We start from the raw sequence: 9,289 nt of genomic DNA, 5'->3' as shown, positions 1-9,289 counted from the left end.
TGGAACTCTCAACGGCTGCCCGTAGACCATCTCAGCCGTAGAGCACTGCAGGTCTTCTTTAGGCGCAGTCCTCAGGCCCAGCATCACCCAGGGCAGCTTGTCGACCCAATTCTCGTCCTTAAGGCCGGCTTTGAGGGCCGCCTTCATGGAGCGATGGAAGCGCTCGCAGAGGCCGTTAGCCTGAGGGTGGTAAGCGGTAGTCCTGTGCAGCTTAACCCCCAAACCGCCTGCCACAGTGTTCCAGAGTTCGGACGTGAACTGAGAGCCCCTGTCTGAGGAAATGTCCGACGGGGTGCCAAAACGACACACCCACGTTGCAATGAAAGCCCGGGCAACGTCCGCGGCCGACGTCGAAACGAGCGGGACCGCCTCCGGCCAACGGGTCGTCCTGTCCACATTACATTGCATTTAGCTGACGCTTTTATCCAAAGCGACTTACAATAAGTACATTCGACCAGGAAGACACAACCTTGAAGAAAACAGAATCATATAAGTACATCAGGTTTCATAGAGCCAAACATTTCAAGTGCTACTCAACTGGCTTTAGGTAAGCCAGTCCTTTATTAGTATAAAAGTGCTTCGTTAATAGTTCTAACGCTGGAAGTGGAGTCGAAAGAGATGAGTTTTCAGTTTGCGCCGGAAGATGTGCAAGCTATCTGCCGTCCTGATGTCAATGGGGAGCTCATTCCACCATCTTGGAGCCAGGACAGCAAACCCACGTGTTTTCGCCGATGAGAACTTGGGTCCCCCTCGCAGCGAGGGCGCAACGAGTCGTTTGGCTGATGCAGAGCGTAGTGCACGCGCTGGGGTGTACGGTTTAACCATGTCCTAGATGTAGGAAGGGCCAGATCCATTCGCAGCATGGTAAGCAAGTACCAGTGTCTTGAAGTGGATTCTAGCAGTTACCGGAAGCCAGTGAAGGGAGCGGAGGAGTGGAGTGGTGTGGGAGAATTTAGGAAGGTTGAAGACCAGACGAGCCGCTGCATTCTGGATGAGCTGCAGAGGTCGGATGGCACATGCAGGTAGACCAGCCAGGAGGGAGTTGCAGTAGTCTAGGCGTGAGATGACGAGAGCCTGGACCAGAACCTGAGTCGCTTTCTGAGTCAGCTGGGGACGTATCTTCCTGATGTTGTAAAGCGTGTATCTGCAGCAACGGGTTGTAGCAGCGATGTTTGCAGTGAAGGACAGGTTGTTATCTAGGGTCACACCCAGATTCCTTGCAGTCTGAGTCGGGGAAACAACTGAGGTGCCGATGTTGATTGTTAGGTCAAGAGTGGGACAATCTTTTCCCGGGAGGAAGAGCAGCTCAGTCTTGTCAAGGTTGAGCTTGAGGTGGTGAGCAGACATCCACTGAGAGATGTCAGCTAGACAAGCAGAGATGCGTGCAACGACCTGGGTCTCTGAGCGGGGAAAGGACAGAATTAATTGGGTGTCATCAGCGTAGCAGTGGTAAGAAAAACCATGCGGGCTAATGACTGATCCGAGCGAGTTTGTGTACAGGGGACCAAGAACAGAGCCCTGAGGGACCCCCGTAGTTAATTGACAAGGGTCGGACTCAGACCCTCTCCAAGTCACCCTGTAGGTACGGTCTTTCAGGTATGAGGTGAGGAGGTAGGAAAAGCCCTGAGAGGAGGGCAATGGACCAACCAGGTCGATGTTGACGTGGTCAAACCTCCTCTCAGGCACCAGGAAACGCTCCAAAGGGGCCTTCGTGTGGCGGTGCACCTTAGCGCGCTGACAAGCCACGCACTCACCAGCCCAAGTCCTCACGTCCTTTTTCAGCCCATGCCAGACGAACTTCGCGAGCACCAAGTGCACCGAAGGCTTAACGCCGGGGTGTGACAGTCCGTGGACTGCCTCGAACACAGAGCGCCTGCAGCTAGCGGGAACGACTGGCCGCGACAGGCCTTTGGAGACGTCACACAGGAGGGTAACGCCCGCGTCGCCGAACAACACGTCCTCCAAGCGCCCTACACCTTCAGAGCCTGGACGCCGGGGTCTGTGACTTGGTCCGCTGCCATGCGAGTATAGTCCAGGCCCAACTGGACGGCTCCGATGACGACTCTGGAGAGGCAATCTGCAACCAGGTTCGACTTGCCAGCCACGTGCTTAATGTCTGTGGTGAACTCAGAGATGTAGGAAAGCTGCCGCTGCTGACGTGCCGACCAAGGCTCCGGCAATTTAGACATGGCGAAAGTGAGTGGCTTGTGGTCGACAAACGCCGTAAACTCCCGGCCTTCCAGCATGAAACGGAAGTGCCGCACGGCCAAATAAAGACCCAGGAGCTCACGGTCAAAAGCGCTGTACCTGCGTTCTCTGGGCGTCCGCTGGCGGCTGAAAAAGGCGAGCGGCTGCCAAGCGCCCTCCACCCACTGCTCGTGCACCGCGCCGACCGCGTAGTCCGACGCGTCCGTGGTGATGGAGATGGGAGCCGTAGATGATGGGTGTGCCAGCAAAGCCGCCTGAGCCAACGCGGTCTTGACCTCAGCAAAAGCGACGTCCGCCTCTGCCGTCCAGTCGATCGCCTGGACAGGGGTCTTGCCCTTCAATGCTTCATACAGCGGCCGCATGATGTGTGCGGCCCGGGCGATGAAACGGTGGTAGAAGGTCACCATCGCCAAAAACTCACGGAGCGACCGGGCTGTGAGCGGGCGAGGAAAAGCCGCAACAGCCTCCACCTTTGCCGGCAGAGGTGCCGCACCGCCCTTGGTGACGCGGTGCCCCAGGAAATCAATGTCAGACACCCCGAACTGGCACTTTGCAGGATTGATGATTAATCCGTGTTCGTTGAGCCGCGTGAAAAGGGCTCGGAGGTGGGACAGGTGCTTCTGCACTGAAGCGCTGGCGACGAGTATGTCGTCGAGGTAGACAAACAGAAACGGCAGGTCCCGCAGCACCGAATCCATCAGGCGCTGGAACGTCTGAGCAGCATTCTTGAGTCCAAAAGGCATCCGCAGGAACTCAAAAAGTCCAAAAGGCGTTATCACTGCTGTCTTGAATGTCCAGAGGGTGCATGGGCACCTGGTGGTATCCACGCACCAGGTCCACCTTGGAAAACACCCCCGTACCGGCCAGATGCGCCGAAAAGTCCTGAATGTGCGGCACCGGATAGCGGTCAGGCGTAGTGGCGTCGTTGAGTCGGCGGTAATCCCCGCACTGGCGGAACCCGCCGTACGGTTTGGGGACGACGTGCAGGGGGGAAGCCCAAGGACTGTCGGAGCGGCGGACAATGCCCAGGCGCTCCATGGTTGCGAACTCCGCCCTCGCTACAGCCAGCTTAGAAGGGTTCAACCGCCGGGCCCTGGCGTAGACAGGAGGCCCCTCGGTAGTGACGTGGTGCTCCACGCCATGCTTAGTGGTAAGCGCAGAGAAGGTGGGCAGCGACAGGTCTGGAAACTCGGCCAACAGTCTGAGAAACGTGTCTGCCCCCGACAGCGAGCCCGACAACCCATCATATGCTGCGCTGCCAAGTGTGCACACGAGGGAAGAAAACGTTAAGGCATCAACCAAACGCCTATTCTTAACGTCCACTAAGAGTCCATGAGCACACAAAAAATCCGCTCCGAGGAGGGGAAAAGAAATGTCCGCTGTCACAAAATCCCAGCTGAAACGCTGTCCTCCGATGCACAAACACATAGGCCTCACGCCGTACATGCGAATAGGACCACCGTTAGCCGTCATCAATCGCGGTCCGTGCCCACCCTGGGTGACGTCTTCACTCGACGCTGGAACTACGCCCGTGTCACACAGAAACAGGCTCCCCGAAACGCTGTCGCTGACGAAGAGGAGCCTGCACGTGCCGCCGACGCTCAGGGCCACTACTGAGCGCCGGCCCCTCCTATTCCCAGGGGTTTGTAGCTGCACGGGGCGATGCATTTCTTCGCCATTGTCCCGAAACGTGCGTGGTAAAAGCACTCTCCGGTGTCTCCACGCCGGCTCGATACAGCCGTGTCCTGCCTCCGCCACGCTTTCTTGACTGCAGATGGGCCGCTGAGCGTCGCGGCTAACGTCTCTGCACCGGGCTGTTGTGTAGCCAGGAAAAAACGATCTGCTTCCTCAGCCAAGGCACGGGGCTCCGTGACAGGCGTGTTGGCCAGCGCCGTCTGGACCCGGGGAGGCAAGTGACACAGGAAAATCTCCGTGAATAATATCCGGGGATCTTCCCCCCCTAGCAGATTTAGCATTTTCTCCATTAGCTGGGAAGGCTTGCTGTCTCCTAGGCCTTGAATGTCAAGTATCTGGCGGGCCCTCTCCTTAGCAGATAAGCTAAATGTCTTAAGGAGAAGGGCCTTAATCGCCTCGTATTTGCCATGGTGTGGGGGGTCTGTGATAAGTCCCACCAACCTGGACGACGTGGAGCTCCCCAGCGCTGCTACCACATGGTAGTATTTCAGGTCCCCGTCACGGACCTGTCGGCAGGCGAAATGTGCCTCCACGTGTGCGAACCATGCCTCCGCGCCGTGCTCCCAGAATTCCGGCAGCTTTATGAAAACATCGCGCTCAGCCATGTTCGTTAATTTTCCGGAAACTTTCTCGGAAAAGTCAGGGTCACCAGTGTAGTGCCGTGAAAAGAGAGTCGGAGGCGGTGTATTAAGAACAGAGTTCCAATCTTTATTATCCATTAATATCAGAGAGGTTAACACATGCACTGCTCTGCCTGATGAGCTAGCAGGAATGGCAGCTAAAGCTACAGGTGTTCCCCACTAAAGGGTCCGTGTGGCAACACAATAAGCAAGGTGAATTATGGTCCCACATGGTGTCACCACAACATCATCTTTGTTAACAACAAATGCACACAAATTACAGTAAAAATGGTTGCACATCATGTTTCAAAATGCCATACTTGTTTATTAGGTTTATTGTATAACATAATTTAAGGATAATTATACAGTAATGGTCCATATTGATTTGTTTTATTGTTTTTTATTCTCTTGTACAAGAAAGCCCAGTCTATAACTGCCTAACATAGGAACTGGGTACAGTACCTTCTCCCAGACACAAATACTCAAATAAAATGGTTTGCTTTATCAGCATTGGTATTATCTTATCAATGCATTTGATCTACAGTATTATCCAACTTAATGCTTAACACTTCTCTATTATGTTTTAACTTGGAGGCTACGATTAGCATCGTTAGCGCAGATGTAGCTACCACTTGCTTAAATGCTAACCCAAGCCTTAACATTCATTAACGTTAGCTGACTAAAAACATAAGCAAAAGCAACACATGAATAAAGTACTCGAATTTCACTTACCGCAAAACCGCATTTATGCACAGTCTGTTTTAACCGCAGAGCGATTCACAATAGTCCGATATAAGTATGAAGAATAGTCTACAAGGCACCAGCACAACAAACACGGCCGAGCTCAAGTTATGTTCCCCGGATGAGTTGAGCAGGCTGAGTCCCTGTAGCACCACGGAGCTGCTAGCAGATCGCTGGACATACCTGTCACTCAATGTGACCACGCCCTAATGTATGCATAACTTTAAGGCTTAATATAACTTAAACAAATTATAAATGGTAGTAACTCATTAATAAATGGGAATGTGTTTAACACTTTACAAGGCTCTCTTTTGGCAGTTATAAATGTTAGTAACTCGTAAATAAATGGTCATAAAGAGATGCCAAGAAACATCAAGATGGATGGGGGGAGAATCAACTCAGTGAACTACAGATACCAAAGATGCTGGCTGATGAAGAAGACGAAGTAAGCTAGTGCCAATATAAGGCTTAGTCATCTTTCCAAATAGTGAGCCTGTGTTGGTGTATGAAAACTATGTTAGAACTGGTTTATAAATGGTTCTTAATAATTAATAAAGTGTTTACAACCTAATTAATAACCTCATTATAAACCCTTTATGAATCCTTTATAAGGGTAGTCTTATTGTGAAGTGGTACCAAATGTTCTTAATGACATTTTGACAAACTACGCTATCACTCTTTTTCTTATTTGTTACTACTTACTATACTATGATTTGTTATGATATTTCAGCCTACTACTAATTTTTACCATACTATTAATTGTATTCCAGTTTATGCTATAGTCATACTATACTAGGCCATTTGATATTTTCGACATACTATACTTTTATTCAGGATATCTGTCATATACTATAAAATGAGTTTTTATATTAATTTTCAACATGCTTTGATAAACCTTCTTTTCTTACATTGTTCTTTTTTCATGATATTTCCAAAATACTATGCTATGATTTTATTCATGATTCTATACTTTTTATATTTTTTGATCAAACTTTTTTTGTTTTATACTATTGTTTTAGACTTTTAAATTATATTTTCGATATACTATACCATGTATTTTTCATAACATATTTTCAATATACTTTAGTTTATCAACATAACTAGAACTTTTTCCTATATTTTCTTGACATTATAGACTAATCCACATTTATTGGTTAAGATGAATATATTTCTTTTTACAATGTTAAGTAGAACCAGACAATAGAGCAGGGCTATTCAAGTAGTTTGGAATGGGGGCCGGTTGATGAAAATGATCCAAAGCAAGGGGCCGGGAAAAAAATGACTTGAAATATGAGCAATCATATTAAGAGCTTCAGATACAGTAAATACAGGTCACCCTTGAAAAAGAGATCAATGATCTCAATGGGATTCACCTGCATAAATAAAGGTTTGAAATTAAATTAAATGACTACAACAGCATAGTGGAGTGCATATATTTTGTTTAATTAAATCAAACATAGCCCCAAGGCCTTTATAAATGGCAAGTTCAGAACTCAGTACATGTGAAGCTAATATAACCATCAACATCATTAGATTTAGATTAAATTATCTAATAATTCACACAAAATAGCAATTTAGGGCCATACACAAACAACAGTGCATATTATGGTATAATAACAATAAAGACAAGTGAGCCATACCACATCAATTGCTTAATTAAAAGCAAAAACAATTGTCAAAAGACTTGTATTAATTACCAAACCACAACACACAGCCTTTTAAAACTCAAACATTTTTTGATTAACATAGTGATAACTGTATGCAACCAACTTGGCAGATATGTGCCATCTAATGAGAGAAATGGCATTTTTTCGATTTAGCAAGAGCAGGGAAGTCGGGAGTATAGGTTGTCATGGCAATACGCATACAGTGATGCAGATGCTGGTCGGAGAGGGATGCACGATTATTAGTTTGTATGGCATTCATGCGTGATAATGCCGATTCGCACGTGTAAGTCGAGCCAAACATTGTGAGGAGAAAAAGTGCAAGACCCCTTGAATGAGGGAATTTCTCGTGGCTGACTTCATGAGTCCAGAACTTTTCAGAACCTGCCAGCTGAAATGACTGTCGCAGGTCATCTGATGACTGAATGTCAATGAGTTCGAGTTGTAAAGACGCCTCATTTAATGTCACAATCAGCTCCTTTGTTTTCAGTGCAAACTCCCCCTCTACATTCACAGAGAAAGGGTCCTTCACAAATCTCATCACTTCAGTCGGGAGACTGAAATGTTCAAACCTCGCGGCAAAGTTGGTTTTCAATGCATCCATAAATCCAGTCATCACCTCGGTGATTTGTAAACCTGCAGTGCGCAGTGTTGGAAAATGGAGCATTTTGCCTGCATAAATCTGCAAAAAAAGTGTGAGCTTTTTTTGAAACGCATGGAGTCTCTCCACAAGTTGTGTAACCATTTTATCTCTGCCCTGCAGCTACAAATTGAGTTGGTTCAGATGTTGGAAAATGTCGCTCAAAAAGCAAACAGCAGCGTAAAACTCATCATTCTCTATCAGACACAGAAAGGCGTTGGCTTTTTTATGTTTTGTATTGCGGAGAAACGCCATGATCTCCTCCTTAAGTTCACAAAATCGTTTCAAGACGTTTCCTTTGCTTAGCCATCAAATGGCACTGTGCATGAGCAAATCATTATATTGAGCTGACATGTCTGACAACATCTGGCGGAAAAGGCGGTGCTGTAAACTGGAGTTACAACGAACAAAGTTAATAATCGCCATGACAGAGTCCATTGTGTTTTTTAACTCACCACTCAGTTTTGCGCACAGGAGGCTTTGGTGGATGAGGCAATGCAGCGATCTCAGCTGTGGAGCCACATCTGCCAGCCTAGCGGACAGTCCCCGTGTTCGGCCCGACATCGCAGGGGCCCCATCCGTTACAAGCATGTTAATACGATCCAATCCCAATTTGTGCTCCTTGAAAAACGAAACCACTTTGTGGAACATTACCTCACCGGTCGTGTGTCCATCCAAAGGAATGAATCCAAGTAGATCCTCCCGAAAGCACTCACCATCAAATAATCTAACATAGAGGCACAGCTGTGCAACATCGCTGCTGTCAGTGGATTCATCAATAGCTAGCGACATAACCTCCGCCTTTCTCAGTTTGTCCAAGAGAATCTCAAAAACGTCCGATGCAAGAATCTCCACTCTCCTTGATGTTGACGTGTCAGGAATCGGAATGTTCTTAATTGAGTCAATAACGCTTTTTCTGATTTTCTCATCTGCAACCACTTACTCAATTGATGCAAGCATACACTCTTTGACTGTCTCTGCGTCCGTAAAAAGGCCTTTTCTTGTTGCCTAATATCCAGGCCACTCGTAGGGACGCTGCGGTAGCTCTCTCTTGGTCAGTGCAAGCCCGAAACAGGGAGCTACGTCTTTGGTCATAGCACGAAGTTAGCCCCAACATCTTCTGGCGGCGAGCATCAGAGCCCGCTGGAAAAGTGGCGTCAAAGTTGGCGTGAGCTGTCTTAAAATGCCTTCTCAAGTTGTGCTCTTTACACACCGATAAACACTCATTGCAGATTAAACACCCGGCCTCCCACTGACATTTACGCACAAGTACTCTTTCCACTCGCTGTTGAATTGCCGGTTTTCGGTGTCAACCTTTCGTTTTTTTAACGTAGAAAGAGACATTTTGATATCCAACTATGCTGACCAATGTTCTTATTATACATCCATGATGCTGACCAGGTTTGATTAATCGTTCCATTGGCGCGAAACCGTCGAAGGTGCGCGAGCTTGTAGTGAAGGGCAGCGCGAGCCGCGAGGACGCGCGCAGAGACGCAATAAATGACAGGAGTTGGTAGTAGGTGGGTTCGAAACCCGAGCCCGCCAACGTTTTCAGGCAATGTCTTCCCCTCTATCTCTCAATGTAACACCCTATCAGGAATAAAGGCACTCTGGTCCAAAAAAAATAATATTTAAATAAAAAAAAAAATTTGAATTACATTTTTTTTTTAACTTTTTAACATTATACTCAAAAGGGCCAGTAAATATCACCCGGGGGCCGG

Source organism: Gymnodraco acuticeps, unplaced genomic scaffold (assembly GCF_902827175.1).
Source record: "Gymnodraco acuticeps unplaced genomic scaffold, fGymAcu1.1, whole genome shotgun sequence".
NCBI lineage: Eukaryota > Metazoa > Chordata > Actinopteri > Perciformes > Bathydraconidae > Gymnodraco > Gymnodraco acuticeps.
The sequence above is the reverse complement of the archived record's forward strand: the minus strand, read 5'-3'. Positions refer to the sequence as shown.